Source organism: Leptonychotes weddellii, chromosome 9 (genome assembly GCF_054177405.1).
Source record: "Leptonychotes weddellii isolate Sample4059 chromosome 9, ASM5417740v2, whole genome shotgun sequence".
NCBI classification, from domain to species: Eukaryota; Metazoa; Chordata; class Mammalia; order Carnivora; family Phocidae; genus Leptonychotes; species Leptonychotes weddellii.
In genome coordinates, this window is record NC_138377.1 from 70,179,128 (window position 1) to 70,195,979 (window position 16,852).

At 36.7% G+C, this 16,852-nt stretch overlaps 1 long non-coding RNA gene across 1 annotated transcript in view; it reads right to left on the reverse strand.

Moving 5' to 3' along the window:
* Positions 1 to 7,463: 7,463 nt before the first annotated feature.
* LOC145723278 (uncharacterized) overlaps positions 7,464 to 16,852 on the reverse strand; it is a 15,172-nt gene continuing 5,783 nt past the window's right edge. The window contains exons 2-3 of the long non-coding RNA XR_014148204.1: positions 13,397 to 13,497; positions 7,464 to 7,602 (exon numbers count right to left, since the gene is read on the reverse strand). This is a non-coding gene — a long non-coding RNA (uncharacterized LOC145723278). The remainder of the gene's footprint in view (positions 7,603 to 13,396; positions 13,498 to 16,852) is intronic.

Below are 16,852 nucleotides of genomic sequence, written 5' to 3' on the forward strand. Positions count from 1 at the left end.
TAGCAAAGCCAGATCTGAAGGTGAGACACCTCCTGCGTTCATTTACTACCACTGCCGTAACAAATTACACATGTATAAAACAACACAAATTTACTGTCTTACAGTTCTGTAGGTCAGAAATCCAAAATGGGTCACGGGGGTAAAATTTCTCTTAGCAGGGCTGCGTTCCCTTCTAGATGCTCTAGGGGAGAATTCATTCCCTTTAGGGGAGAATCTGTTTCCTTGTCTTTTCGAGCTTCCGGAGGCCACTTCCGTTCCATGGCTTCTGGCCTTTTCCTCTATCTTTAAAGCCAGTAATGGTGGGTTGATTTCTTCTCCTGTAACATCACTCTGATCTCCTTCCCTGCCCATTTCAACTTTTAAGGATCCTTTTGATTACATTGGACCCACCTGGGTAATCTAATCTAATCTCCCTCTTTTAAGGTCAGCCAATTAATAAACTTAATTCCATTTGCAACCTTAATTCATTTTCACAGGGTAAGGTAACACATTCACAGGCTGTGAGGATTAGGACATGGACATCTTTGGGGGCCATCATTCTGCCTGCTACATCTCCTGAGACTAGTCGTGTATTCTAATATTTCTATCTGTTCTTCAAAAGGAGATTTTTTTTGCTTAAACCACACCCCCTAAAAGAACTACATGCTTCATCACCTCAGAACCAATACCACTGTGTAAGGTGCCCATAATTATTTAATTTTCAACCTGATTTTTTATTTCAGAATATTTTGGAATCAAAAATAGCTTTGGAGAGGCACCTGCTCACACATACACGCTCTCTTTCTCTCCCTCTCTAAAAAAAAAAAAAAAAAAAAAAATAGTTTTGGAGGAAGAAGAGAAACTGATCATTTAGGAGTAGAATAAGGTATATTTCATCATATGATAATCACAGATGTATTCTGTTGGAAAAAAAATCTGGCTCTTCAATATAATAAGATTGCACCTAAGCATGCAGCAAGTCTTTTAAAATTATATATTTGAAGGGAAAAATATATAACTTTCATTAAACATTAATACCAATACTCAAGCCTTAACCACAACAATTTGTTACACTAAAAATAAGGAAACCAAAATGCTGAAAGTGGAAAATATAGCCCTGAATCTTTGGCCGCATTATCCACCTGCTTCATTTTTATTTCCATTAAAAAGACAGGATTCCTTAATGCTTTATCAATTTCTAAATTTTTCACAAACCTCAAACCATCTCAGTGTTCTACTTTTATTTCTGTGGCGATTACGTTTTTTTTTTTACTTTTTCTAGTCACTAAGTCTAAGAATTAGATTCATTCACCTCCTAACTACAGTTAGTAAACAATGACTCCCTTCTTAAATCACACACACATACACAAACAGTAATTCCATTTAGGTCTTGCCTTGTAGAAAAAAAGAACACATCGTTTGGAATGAACCAACACTGGAATTATAAAATAAGGAAACAGAGATTCTTCAACATTAAAAATGCTCTGTGATCTGAGTTAGTGCCTGAACTCCTTCATGGAGTGTTCTAAGGGGGCGATAACATCAAGGTTCTCTTTTCTTCTTCTGTCCAATAAATACTTAACTCTCTATAGAGAGCTACGTAAACTTCTATCTATATATATCCAGTATGTAAGGGCTTGAACTTATACATGTGTGATATTTTCAGCAAAAGTGGGATTTTCATGATTTTGTTGGGACCATCAATCCCCAGAAAACTTAGAGAACCACTACATAACTATAGTCCAGAAGATTCTCACGTGCATAATGACTCAATAATAGATGCCCAGCCCAAAGCCTGATGCACCATGGCCTTGTTGATTTTATCATTCCCACAAATTTATTGGCTTATTTCACTGAGGTATTAGCTTAATGATCATGTCCTGATCAGGGACTTTGAACATATCCAAAGGATGTGAGCTGGAGTTAGGAAGCGCTGATTGCTCACTTGTGGCTGAAGCATGTGCAAAGAATAGAAGGTGTCTGGTCATCCAAATCACAAGACAGAGGAAAAATGCTCCTCAAGTAGTTCAAGTAATTCCAAATTCTATTCATTCAGTGTTCGTCTTTATGGTTAATAATCCATCACAGGATTGATCAGAATTCATTAGGCAATAACATTTCTTTTTCCACGTTGTCCTCCTACTGTGAAAATATTATTTGCAATCATAGAGCATAAATTAATAAGTGACTTTTCTGGTAGCTAGGATGAATATTTTCTTAGACTAACATGCTCCCTAGAATAATTCTCTTTACAGACTGGTGGTTAAGTATTTTCAAAAAAGCTAGCTATGGTTATGAGGATGTGACCCTGGAGCAAAGTGAGGCCAATTGGCTTGCATGAGAACTCATATCAAAAAGTATTTTGATTAAGCTCAGGGAAAGGAAAGTCTTTAATGTAAAGGGACATAATTCACCCGAGTTAAAGGTGAACGTTATCTTTGGGTCACTTTGCTCAGGAATATACAGGAGAGAATGGCTCTAAGCACAATAAAATCTCCTTTCTTGACTCAGAGCCCTGCAGCGATGTGGCTGGCAAGCTAGGAGCAGACTAGAGAGACATTTCTCAAACACACACAGAAGAACACCCAAGGCATGCTGTGATGGCCCCACCAGCCAACTGTGAGCAGATTTAGGCCTGGGAAACACAGTACAATTTCTCCAAAGAAATGCTGTGATCCAAACGGCCTCCTGGAAAGTATAAAATACAATTAAATCTTAAATCAATGTTACATTATTCACCATTTATAGTCAGTCTCTACCCTGCCCACCCGCTTCCCCAAGAACTTGATTCTAAATGACAATTTCAGTTTGGATTTTAATATTCCTTCCAGTGGACTTTTCCCGCATGGAATTTAAATGATTAAAAGCAAACAGACCCACAGTCATTAGCCCTCATCCTTCTGGCAGCATTTTGTGCTGTCGGTATGTTTATTTTTCTGAAATCAGTGGAATAGATGCATAACATTCTGATTTTCTCTTTGCCTTAAAAAAAAAGAATGTATGTTTCTCACACATAAATTAGATACTGATCTTGGAATATGCAGCTATTAGAAAAGGACACATCAACTAAACCAAACTGCTCACAAGAAAAGCGGTCAAAGAAAATTTTTTTCTTAGACTTGCTGTTAGTCTAGTCTTCCTTAACTGACTAAATTAATTGATAAGAAACATCTCTAACCATAACTAGCTAGAGAAAAAAAAGATTTTATTTTAAACGAAGTATATTATGACTTCAAAAATTTACAGAACTTACGATCTTTGATTTAAGGTTTTTCCCAGAAGCTGGTTTTATTCTGAACATCTGCAATATTAGTTTCTCCTTTCATTTTGTAAAAATCTACTCATTCTTTTATAATCCACAGAGAATTCCTATTCCTTCTTTGCACACACTGACTCAAATATAATTCTTGCCCTTCTCATCAACTCAAAAACAAAAAACAAAAACCTCATGGCAAACCTATTTAATTGCCGCAAAGAGAAGAATATGGAAAAAAATTAAAACCTAAATCATATCCATAATGGAAAAAAGACATTATAAATCTAAAGCAAATTAATAATACCAAAATGTTTGTCCTTTAAAACTGATGCACTTTGTTAAATTGAGAGCATATCAAAATATATGGTCTGACTTTAAAGGAAGTAAAATACTCTGATATATGGTGCACACATTTCTAAAACATATTTCTCAAGAGAATTCATGAAAACTGATGTTTAATTTTCCTTACAGTGCATTCTGAACCAAGTTTCTTCATAAAAGGAATGCACCATACTTTCAGAATGAAAAGCAAAACGTTTTCTTTGTTTCCGTTCTCCTCCAACCACAGAAAATAGAAAGCGTGGACTAAATAGTTAGTGTCTATTCCCTCGGAAAAAAAAAAAATGCAAGAAGAATTATGCTTTTGAGCAAGGCAAAAAAAAAAAATCACAAAAATTTTGGAGATTTTTCTGTGACTCGGGCCTCAGTCTTAATAAGCGACATTTAAATGAGTTTCCTGGTGACTGTTCTCCTTAAGCCTTCCTTAAAACACCAAAGTCCTTCCAGAAATGTAACTGCGAACAGCATCCCTATTCCTTTTCAGAGACTTCCTTCAAGAGACTGCTTAGGAGCCAGATTCCAAACCTAGCTCAGTTGTTCCCAAACCTGTTTGCATATCAGTACCATGTTTTTAGCTTTTTAGAAATACAGGTGCCCTGGGCACACCCACTAGTGATTCTTATTCAATATAACCGGTGGAGGCCCAGGAATATGAGTTTGTTCGCACTTCCTAAATGATTCTGTTTGGATTTGAAAACCATCAACAATACAAGATAAATGCTACTCCACTTATTGACCAAGTAGCCATGTTCTGGTTGATACTAACGCGTTACGTCCACACTGCAGTCTCTCTTTTTTGATAGGGATCACTTGATAAGGTTCCAACATACAGAACCCACTTACATTCATGCTTTTATAAAATGTGTCGTGGGAAAAAAAAAATAGAGATCAGATGCTTTGTGATATTCTCCAGATTTCAAGATAGTATAAGAGTTAAAAAATTTTGAACTCTTAAATTATCTTTTAGAAGGCTACTCTAGAGAAATGAATAGCATGGATCTGACCTTAGTGACTTCACTCTTCCCCACCAGCCACCCGTCAATCCTTCAGGTCCTCCAAGGTTTTGTTTGGGGTCTGGAGCTTAAGCTAAACTTGTTCTATTGTCTTGTCCAAAGATTATGAGAATAAATGATATTTTCCATGATGTTACCCAACCTTTGGCTTAATAAATTTGAATGTGCTAATCTAAAGTCAAAGCCAAAATTCAAAAGTAAACAAAATGCTAGCTAGTTATCCAACAACGTGGAGTATGTCCAAGCTTTCCACTGACATAGTAGAAAGATCGTGGCTGCTAAGGAAGGAATCCTGGCTCTCCTGCTCTACATCATTCACGTCACTCTTAGCAGGTTTCTGAATTTTTAAGCTACGGTTCCTTCTCTCCATAATAGGAATGATGCTATTAGCCATACAGTGTTATTCTGAAGATTAAATGGGATAATGTATGGAAAACCATGGTGTTTATAATAAATGCTCAACAATTAGAAGAGTCAGGCTTTGATTCTGGAGAGACCTGAGCTTTTATTCCAGGTCTACCTCTTGTGACATTAGAGAATCCCTTAAATGTTCTAAGTCTCAATTTCATCACTTATAAATGGACATGATAGTAGTACCTCCCTTTATGACAGCAAGGAATAATGTGTGTAGAGCATTTCAAGTATTCTTCTAGGTTGCTGGCACTTCGTAGGCATCATCAAATGGCAGCTATTTATTATTACTTTCTTCCTTGACCTGCCTTCTGAAGATTTAGGAAGAAGTTTGGGTTTGCAGAAATGAAGAGGATCTCAACTCTCCTTTCACAGATGAGGGCACTGACGTCAAAGAGGTTAGGTGATTTCCTTCAGGTCATACAGCTGGTTAGTAACAGAGCTGGGTCTCTAAACCTGAGTCCAGTATTGTCCTTACTTTATGGCAATACTTCTCTTACCTCCCTCAACAGAGATGAATGCTATTTGTGATGAACCCAAATCACTGAGAAAACAATTATTTAATTACCCTCATGGCTAGAGAGTTCAGTCTTAATTGTCAATTAAAATAAAAGCAACCAGATCACTGTTTGTTATAAAATACCACACTATCGGGGTGCCTGGGTGACTTAGTCGGTTAAGCGTCTGACTCCTGGTTTCAGCTCAGGTCATGAGATTGAGCCCCGAGTCGGGCTCCGCGCTCAGTGCGGAGTCTGATTCAGATTCTTTCTCCCCCTCTCTCTGCCCCTCCCTGCTCACACACTCTCTCTCCCTTTCTCTCTCTCTCTCAAATAAATAAATAAAATCTTTAAAAAAAATACCACTATCAAAATGTAATAACATAACTCTATGGAGTAAAAGCCCAAAGAATGACTAAATCTGATTAAGAATCAGAAAGGAGCAGGGGTACCTGGGTGGCTCAGTCAGTTAAGCGGCTGCATTCGGCTCAGGTCATGATCCCAGGGTCCTGGGATCAAGCCCCACATCAGGCTCCTTGCTCAGCGGGGAGTCTGCTTCTCCGCTGCCTGCCATTCCCCCTGCTTGTGCTTCCTCTCTGTCTCTCTCTCATTCTCACTCTCTCTGTGTCAAATAAACAAGTAAAATCTTAAAAAAAAAAAAAACAACTCAACAATATATTAAAAAAAAAAATCAGAAAGGAGCAGCTTTGTATTTTTTTTTTCCTAAATGCATAGGACCATAAACTCTCCGAAATGCCCTGCTCATTCTTGGGTTATTGGTTGTATATAAACAGAAAACAAACTCTCCTTGTCTACCGACAACCGGAACACAAATTCCCAGGAAGCATAGTGAGCACTCTCAGGGTGATGGATGACAGATGTACAGTTGGGAGGCACTTTTTATGTTCTGAGCAGAAGAAAGGTCCACAGAGATATGGGCCAAAAAAAAGCTACACACGAAACTTGAAAAGAGGGCAGTGCATCTTCTGGAGTCCCTTTGGACTTTTCCTTTCACTAACAGAGGATTGCAACCTAAGTGGTTTTTGGCCACCACAGAAAGCAACAAAAGGCTACATGGCTGATTTTTCTTAAATGAAAAAAGAGGGGTTTATGGTATTTAAATTGCATGGTCCAGATGGTGTTTTCCATCCTTCATGCTCTTTTGGTTATGGCCATGTCTTGCCTATGGCTTTTGTGGCCAGGCACACTCACCAGTCAGCAATTTCACCACTGCTTGGGTCCAAATGAGCTTTGGAGAAAGAAATTAGGGTGAGTGGAGAGGCCACAGCTGGGAGACATCAGCCCCACTCAACAGGCCTCTCCCACATCCATAAACAGAGCAGACAGAGGGAACGAGAGTGGAGAAACAAAATCCTGAGGTTTACAGAGCAGTACTTGGGGCCTGCACAGGACAGCTCACCACATGACGTGTGCCTACAGGTTCTAACCCTATTGCTGAAAATCCCTGAGTGTCTCTGAAGAGGTGGTTATTAAATTTCTCAGCTGAAACGTTCAAATGCTTTCTGATACCACAAAATATTTTTTCATGCACTTAAACTGTTCCTTAAATACCTCACTGAAAGGAGAGAATCATTTGGTAAGTTTATTCTCATGTAGGAAAGCGTCTCCTTTAATAATGGACTGTGTTGGCTGGGTTTGGAGTTCCTGCTGTGGTTTTAAATCTCTCTCTTCACTGCAGTTCCCAGTTGAAAATTTCTGGGATTCAAAATTCACATGGACCACTATCCTACCCTGTTTATTAGAAGAAACATTAAGGAATGTAACATGTCGTTCGTGGCATATTGCACTTGCACCTGAACTGTAAAAAGAAACCAATGCCTTTAGCAATGGATTATGGCTTTTTAAGTACCACTTTCCTTGCATAATACTGCAATAAAAAAAGAAAACATCCAAATGAGATATCAGCATTTTTTTTCTACAGAGTGAAGGAAAATTTTTTAACTCCATAGATGTGGTTTATGTTCAGCCACCTGAACATAAGTTGTGTCTTTTTTTTTTTTTTTGGCCAAAAGCAGAGGGTCACGCTTCCATTTCTCTCTTGCTTTCCTCCAGGGTCACAGAGAACGAGCACCAACTCAGCCTCCTCCTAAAATGAACAAAAATGTGTGAATAAGAAACTCTTCCCCACAATTCTACCAGACCAAGATGTTTTTAGGATGTGCATCCTAATTGGGTCCTCCCTGGAAAAGAACATTAAATTTAAATTGTGGCTTACATCAACAGCAAAGGCAAAGTAAGCTCTGAGCAGTGTTCACAGTGACTTTTTTTTGGAATGTATAGCTCTTGAAAATACTGGGCACAGCTTTTACAACTCAGCTAATTATGGGGTTCACTTTTTAATCTTTTTCTTCAATGCTATTAAAATTAATTTTTTTAGAAAAAGAAATCCACTTTCATATGCTCCTAGTTGGAATATGCTGATTTTCTTGAAGACAAAATGTATTGAGAAACGAAGTTGCTCCTACCCTTGGAACCAGTAATTCTAAGTCTAGAAATTTATTCTAAATCAGAGATTCAAACAAAGATTTCTGCAAGCCTTTTAACATAATAGTGACACATAAGAAATGGGGTTAATGCCCACAAGTGGAAAAAGGATCAAATCGATTGTGGGGTAGGACGGTTTGAAGAATATTGATTACTATTGGAAAATACAGTGAGACAATGTTAAGTTTTCCAAATGATACAAACTGTTTAAAAACTTGATCCTAATTTTTAAGTACATATTTATATATGTGTATGTTTATATGTACATGATGATTTATATCTATACATACAAATAGAATGGGATGGAAAGAAAAAATATTATTTTTGTTTTCTACTTCAACAGTGCCTGTTATTCCCAAATTTTTTACAATGAACACAGATTGATGTTAAAATTAGAAAAAGATAAATGTAAAAAAGTATATTAAAACTTTCAAATTTGGATATCCTGAAGAATTTTAAAATCATACATCTTGGAACCGAAAGAAATCCCATCTGGCGTAGTTTTTTTTTATTAAAAACTTAATGCATTTTTTTAGATGAGGCCCAGCTATCTTAACTGACTTATCTAAGGAAATAGTTTAAAGATTCCACCTGGTTTTGAATTGGAAAAAAAATGCAATTTATTTCTCATAAAAAAGACTGAACATGTTACTTCAATGACCTGTACTCACCCACCATGAGCTTGCAGGCTTCTTCTGGTTACCAAGGACAAGTTCTAAGAATTCTAGTTCTAAGAATTGAGATGAATAATAAAACCCACAGAATGGTGGCATTAAAATTGGGTGGGCCCCAGGGATCATCTGTTCCAGAATTTCCACCGCACGTGCAACGGAATGACTGGTTCAACAATGGTTTAGAGGAGCCTCCTCAGGGGAACAAGGACACTGAGCATGCACAGCTCCATCTACTAGCACAAAGCCATACTCAACTGTGTTATACAGTGGGTCTTAAGTTAAGAGTCCTCCAAAAGAAAGCCAGAATGTGGACTCAGCTATTTTATTTGGGAGTTGAGCCCAGGAAGTACTGCGAGGGAAATGGGGGAGAAAAATGGGGAAGAGAACGAAAACTAATAGAGGTGTTTTGGTGTGGGGGTTACCACTGTGGAAAAATGAGGCTCCCTTTGGCCGGGGACCCTCGGAGAGTTGTGGCACATGCCTTAAAGTTGTGTCACCGTAAGTGGTATAGCTGGACCATTTATCCACTAACCCTAGTCCCACACTGATTGCGGGGCTATACTGGGAGGTTAACTCACGGGCACTTGCTGCCCCACCAGGCTAAGCACTCTTCTGGAAACTGTCCTGGGCTGAGAGATTCAAGTAGCCTTCCACGAGCACGTAAGAGTTCCCTTAAACTCATGACATCATGGAGAAGACAGAGGCGTAGGGGCTGGTTAGACCTGAGGGGCAATCGTGGCTCTGCCACCTACAAAACTTGGGGCCGGCTATTAAATCTACCGAAAACTCAAGTTTTCCATTGAAAAACTTGTCAATGAACACTTTCATTAGGTTTTCATTTCCTTCTAACCACCTTAGAATATCAAGCAATTTTCTTTTGTGCCAGGTCGCTAGGCAGGGCTGTTAAAAGCAGCAGTCTACTGTTTCTACCATTTGAATAGAGCACAAAATGTGAATTTTACACTATCCTCCATCACCTGCCATTTAAGATATTCCAACCCTGAACGCTCATTTATCTTTTATGGTAATTATCCTTTATGCTAATTTGGTGGGCTTCTGTACCATTCAGGAATATTTTAGATCAATAATTTCTGTGTTAGGGGTGCCTTGGTGGCTCAGTTGCCTAGGTGTCTGACTCTTGATCTGGGTTCACGTCTTGATCTCAGGGTTGTGAGTTCAAGCCCTAAGTTGGGTTCTATGCTGGGTGTGGCACCTACTTAAAAAATTATTATTATTATTATTATTTATGTGTTGTAATAACCCATGAATGAGTTTTATAACTTTGAAATTTCATAATAACAATTAACACCACACTATTTAGTGCTTAATATATACTAAGCAATCTTTACAGTGGACTTCACATGGGTTATCTCAATAAAGCTCAATAATCATACTTGTGAGGTGCTATTAACAAGCTAATTTTAGTGATGAGAAAGTTTAAACTGAAAGGTCAGTAACTTGCCCATGATTGTGTAATTAAAATGCAACATAACCAGAGCCCCAGAAATAGTGCAACAAATACATTCAATTCCCTTCTGCTCTACTGGCACTTGGAAAGACTGCATGCCTACAAGTGAACAAAATCTGCCAACCTCTTAATCATCAATAGGCTAAGGCGGTGCTGTAATATTCAATAGTGGTCTAGTAGAAATAATCAACATGCTACCTTAACAGAGCACCACTATATGCCATACAAGTTTGTCATTCCCAGTCTCTTTATTTCAGTTTTGTGGAGCCAGACAGATCTGGGTTCAAACTGTAGTCCAGCCTTTCATATCTGTGTCATGTCGGACAAATGACTTTGCTTCCACATGGCTTAGTCCCCAATAATGCTCAATTTGTGTAGCTGGCAGAATATAAAAATTAACAAATATGCATTTCAAGTGTCTCAGAAATAGCACAGGCTCATGAAAGCAAAGCTAGAAACTACTACTTCTCCAATGTCAGCAAAGCCATCACTCCATGTCTGTTGACCTATTAGAATGCTCTGGACGCCAAAAGTAGTATCATAGATGTCTTGCTGCTCAAAGTACATGAAAATATATCTACTGTATTAATTAATCTTCTCTGTTATTATGAGTAGTTGTCATGGCTAAAATGTTGTGCTAGACTTCTCACACTAAGTAAAACTGGTCCAACATCCTTGAATAAGTATCAATTTATAGACTTATGTAGAATATCTATCTGTAGATAGAAAACAAGTAGTTGTACATATATACACAACATATATACATTTATGTATTTATATGTATAAATAAAATCATTAATTTACTCCTGCTTTACACAGGTTGTTAAAGGAAACATGTAATTTTACTAATCCCACAATATAATGAATTTATTAACTTGTCTTGGCGAATGGATGATGTGATAGTAGCAAAGAGTTAAGAGTCAAAAAAGAGGGGAGGAAATAAAATTAAGAAATGAAAATCTATTCTGAAAATCCTGTGATTGCCCATCAGTGAAGTCATTTTGGAAAAATAGCCTGTGGGTAAAATTGTAAACACCATATGTTTTTGAATATTGAAGCGTTGTCTAAGAAAATGACTAAAAATAGAAAAACTTTAATCCTAAGATTACTTTGCATTGGCAGATATATCCATAATATTAATACCCTTTTCCTTTAACATCTTGCTGGTTCTGCAAATAGTTATTTATACTAACTCAAATGAAGGCTACAACGAATTTATGTCTTTATTGAACTTTATAAATTCCATACCTATTGGAAAAGAATGAGCTTCTAGGAAAAAAAAGCTTGTATTTAATCCACAGCTGTGTTTTTTTGGTGTTTCTGTCATTAACACACTGTGACCTTTCTGTGTCTGAGATTTCTCACAGAAACCCAAGCAAAATGGTGCTGTTTGTCCTCTGAGTTCATTACCAAAAAGTTATAAATAGGATTAGATATGGGGGGAAATCAGAGGGGGAGACGAACCATGAGAGACTATGGACTCTGAAAAACAAACTGAGGGTTCTAGAGGGGAGGGGTTGGGGGGATGGGTTAACCTTGTGATGGGTATTAAGGAGGGCACGTTCTGCATGGAGCACTGGGTGTTATACCCAAACAATGAATCATGGAACACTACATCAAAAAACTAATGATGTCATGTGTGGTGATTAACATAACATAATAATAATAAAAAAAGGTATTATAAAATAAAAACCATTGTGCATCCATAAGTAGATCATATTTTACATTTTAGTGTCCTCAGTGACTCATTTTTTTCAGTGACTCTTGAAAAGAAATGTAGACAGCATCATAGATGAATGCAAGTTTCAGTATCATTTTTATAGCTAGTATTTTGTCATAATAGAAAACCTCTACCAACTAGGTCTAAAGGCAGTGGAAAGGAGATGGCTGGCATGATCCACACCAGTGTTTGATTAGATAGATATAATATTTGTAATAAAGCATGTCCTAGAGGCGCCTGAGTGGTACAGTCAGTTAAGTGTCCAGTTCTTGGTTTTGGCTCAGGTCATGATCTCAGGGTTAAGAGATTGAGCTCCACATTGGGCTCTGCGCTCAGCATGGAGTCTGCGTAAGACTCTCTCTCTCCCTCTCCCTCTGCCCCTCCCCCTGCTCTCTCTCTCAAACAAATAAATAAATCTTTTTAAAATTTTTAAAATAATAAAAAAAATTTTTAAAAGGCATGTCCTAATATTACTTTCTGAGGATACACCAAAAGAAACAATATGGAATCCAAAAGGCATTTTCTCAGTGTTAGTGTATACATGAGTCAACCATCACATGGCTTGGGAATTGTATACATTTTTGTGCATCAATTTTAGCAAGTTGATCAGTCTTAATGCTTTCAGCTGTTGAGCAAACTCATTCACGTGCAATTTAATGAGTTTATAAAAGTACCTAACAAAGGGTAGTTTAACACTAGTTGATATGGACTCACATGAATAATCATTTCCTGTAAATGCCTACTAATTAGAGAAGTAGAACTCAACAAATAAAATTGCTGTGTGATTTGGGCAAATCCTTCAACCACTCTGGTCCACAGTGACTTCATGTAGAGTGCATGGATTGCTTGATCCGTAGTGCCTTCCTAACCCTGAAACTTTTGGACCGTTATTTCATGTATTTATTTTCATAAATTAAATTCAATTTGAGTACAATTGTACTGAATGAGAAAGCTAAAAAAATGGTGTAATGGAAAGTTTTGGAAATGTTTTCTTTTGATTTGTTTCCCTTCTTCCTCTCTTATTTGCTCATTTACATATTTACCTAACCAGGCAAAAAATAAGTCCATTTTTCTTTACCAATTAATTTATGTATGGCATATATTTTTACATTTCTTATTATATTTCCATTTGCATCTCTCCATTCCATTGGAAAGTAAGCTCTTTGAGAACAAAAGCCATGCCCATTTCTTTTCTGTTTTTTACTGTACTTAACAAAATGATTTACTCATAAGATGTATTCATTAAATATTTTTAAATAAATTAATATTGTCTCAGAATATCAATTTAGTAAGAGCTCTGGCATCTGCTTCTCCCTGCCACCGCCACACTCACTGAGGCTGTGGATGTGGCATAATCTGAAATCCAGATTGGAGAGTTTCTCCACTCTTGCATTTCTTACATTGCTCTAAGCCATTTCAGAAATCATTTGCTCTTGCTCTCTACCCTTTTGGTTTTGAGAATTGGTTTACCCTCCTTGTTTTGTTCCATTTGGCTTTGGCAACTGTTCCCACACTGTTTGCCTTGCATACTGACCTTGGAAACCCTGAAGATTTGCCTCTGCTAATTGTCTCCGCCTCCTTTGGCTCCAAATTCCAAATCATTGCCCAGACCAGGCCTCTGAGACACCACCTGCCCTGTATTGTGGAAAGGAGATCATATTTGATTTCTTTGGATAACATCCATCTTATCAGGTTCATCCAAATCTCATATTTGTTTGTAATGGGCATTTAAAACCCAGATGGCAATAATGTTAAAAAGTTTCTACCTGTGAAGGTGAAGAGAACATTCTCTTGGTTCCAGGAACAAGTGCCTATATTGAAACAAAGCAGTAGAGGAAAGGATACACTTCTTCATAGGATGTATAAAGAATATGGAAAAATAATCAAGAATTAAGGATGATAAAATATAACTAAATTATAGAACCTAGGAGTTAAAAAGAACTCCAGAGCTTTAAATAAATAAAAGATCTGATGAAAAACCTTCACTCAACATAAATCTCCCTTATAAAATATTTCTGATACATGATCATTCAGACTGTTTTAATATTTCCAGAAATAAAGAGCTAAGTAAGCCAATGCCTTAGAAATTCTACCTTTAATGGAAATCTGCATGCAATAATTCCCACCATGTTTGTCCTAGTGCAATCCTCTGAAAACCACACACACACGAAAATGTCTTTCTTTTCCAAGTGATAACTCTTTAAATATTGTAAGATGACCATGACAACCTCCACTACCACCATCACCTTTGTGTGTGTGTGCATGTGTGTGCATACATCCATGTGTGTAGCTAATTATAAGAGCTTGCTACCTATTAATACTGAGGCAAGTACTTTATGTATATTATCTCTCTTATCGTAACTTATGAAGTTTTTATTAATTTCACTGCAGGCTCATGTTTAACTTTTCAGAGCATGATTCCTACCATATACTAATAATGTGGCCTCTAAGCTTGCATTTTAAAATGAGAATGATGATACATGCCTGGTGTAGGTGTTGCAAGGCTTACCTGAAATAGTTTGTTGTAAGAGTTAAGTGAGGTAAAGGATGGAAAGCACCAGGATTTTCAACAAACTGAGACTGTTGTTAGCTCATCAGCATTAACTGTTTTCAAGCCAGGCATCTTCAATCTAGTGCTTGTGCCACTGACTTAAAAATATTTGCATAATTATAAAAAATAATACATATCCAGACTAAAAACTGAAACAAAAAAAAAATAGAACTAAGAGACAGCACGTAGTAGAAAGACAAAGATAGTATTTGGTGTATATCTGTTGAATTTTTTACTTGCATAGAATTTTAATTGTTTATATAGATGAGGATCATCCAATTTGTATTCTGGGTTTTTAGCATTAATACACAGGTACCTTACCATGTCATTGGAAACTATCTCTTCACAAGTTTCATTTTGATGGAAGCATGATCAAGTGAATATATCATGACTCTAATAACTGATCTCATTTGGATGTTTACTTATTTTAAATAGTTCAGTATTATAAACAACTATGTAATGAACCTATTTATTCATAAATATTGCTCTGTTTTTAATTTTTATTAGAATAGAGCTCAGATTTTTTTTTAAAAAGAAATAATCTTGATAAACATACTTCAATTGATAATGTTAACCAAAATGCAAGGTTGCATACATACATATCTTACATTTTGGGTGGATCTGTGTGTGTGTGTGTGTGTGTTTATTAAACTTCATTGCATTGATTTATTCCAAATTGATTCAATGGGTCCAATGTTTTAATATATTTCTCACAGTTCTGCAACTTCTACAAACATGATGTGTCTGACTAAGTCTTCATTCAAATTAGTCATATGAACTTTGAGGTAGAGGTATCTAGGATAGACATTTTGACATGTCACTGGAGACACACCAGTTTGATATTGGTTCATTAATCAAAACTCTGGGAACATTGTTCAAATAGCTAAAAATATTACTAACTATACTGTCATGTAGTCTATAGTGTCTCTATAACATCAACAAGATGGTAAAATTCTTTCCAAAGTATACTATCACAAGGTAGATTCATCTTATAAGGGTTCAAACAACTGTATGCAATTTGAAACCACATTTCAAATTTTAGAATTAAACTATTTTGAAATAGCCATTAGTGGAGTGTCTGGGTGGCTCAGTCAAACATCTGACTCTTGATCTCAGCTCAGGTCTTGATCTCAGGGTCATGAGTTCAAACCCTGACTTTTAAAAAAATTGATAATATAGCTATTAGTAGGTAATATGAATTAACAATCAGATCTATGTCATTTCTACTGCCTAGATATTTATCCATGCAATATTTAGAGAGTACTTATTAGGGACCTTGCCCTCTGACCCATGTATGTTTCTCAATAGAAAAAAAATTGTAACTTTGCCTAGAGAATCAAGTTAATTGTTGTAAAAATAAAAGCACAGAAAATCATTATTAGGTAATTTGTTTCTTAAACATAAAAGCATGGGTGTTTGCATGGATGAATGGATGGATGGATAGAATATAATATCTAAAATGTTTACAACATTCTGGACAGTTTGACAGGATGGCGGAGGAGCAGGAGACCTTAGTTTTGTCTGGTCCCAGGAATTCAGCTAGATAACTATCAAATCATTCCGAACACCTGTGAACTTAATCAGAGAGCTAAAAAAAGAATTGCTGCAATTCTACAGATAGAAAAGTGATCACTTTCTGCAAGAATGACAAGACGGAAAACCCATGTCAAAAAAGAGAACAAGAGGCAGTACTGACTGCCAGGGACCTAATCAATATGGATATAAGTAAGATGTCAGAACTAGAGTTCAGAATAATGATTATAAAAATACTAGTTGGGCTTGAAAAAAGCATAGAAGACACTAGAGAATCCCTTTCTGGAGAAATAAAAGAACGAAAGTCGAAATAAAGTTATTAATGAGATGCAAGAAAAAATGGAGACTCTAAGTCCTAGGATAAATGAGGCAGAAGAGAAAATTAGTGATATAGAAGACCGAATGATAGAGAATAAAGAAGCTGAGAAAAAGAGAGATAAACAACTACCAGATCACAAGGGGAGAATTTCAGAGATAAGTGATAACCATAAAGTGAAACAATATTAGAATAATTGGGATCCCAGAAGAAGTGGAAAGGAGAGGGGGCAGAAAGTATATTGGAGCAAATTATAGCAGACAACTTCCCTAATCTGGGGAAGGAAACAGACATTCAAGTCTAGGAGGAACAGAGAAACCCCCATAAAAATCAATAAAAATAGGTCAATACCTCAACATATAATAGTGAAACTTGCAAATCTGAGACAAAGAGAAAATCCTGAAAGTAGTTCGGGGATAAGAGGTCTGTAACCTACAAAGATAGAAACATTAGACTAGCAGCAGACCAATCCACAGAGAACTGGCAAGGCAGAAAGGACTGGCATGATATATTCAGGATACAGCCAAAAATACTTTATCCAGCAATGCTGTCATTCAAAATAGAAGGAGAGATTTAAAAAGCTTCCAGGA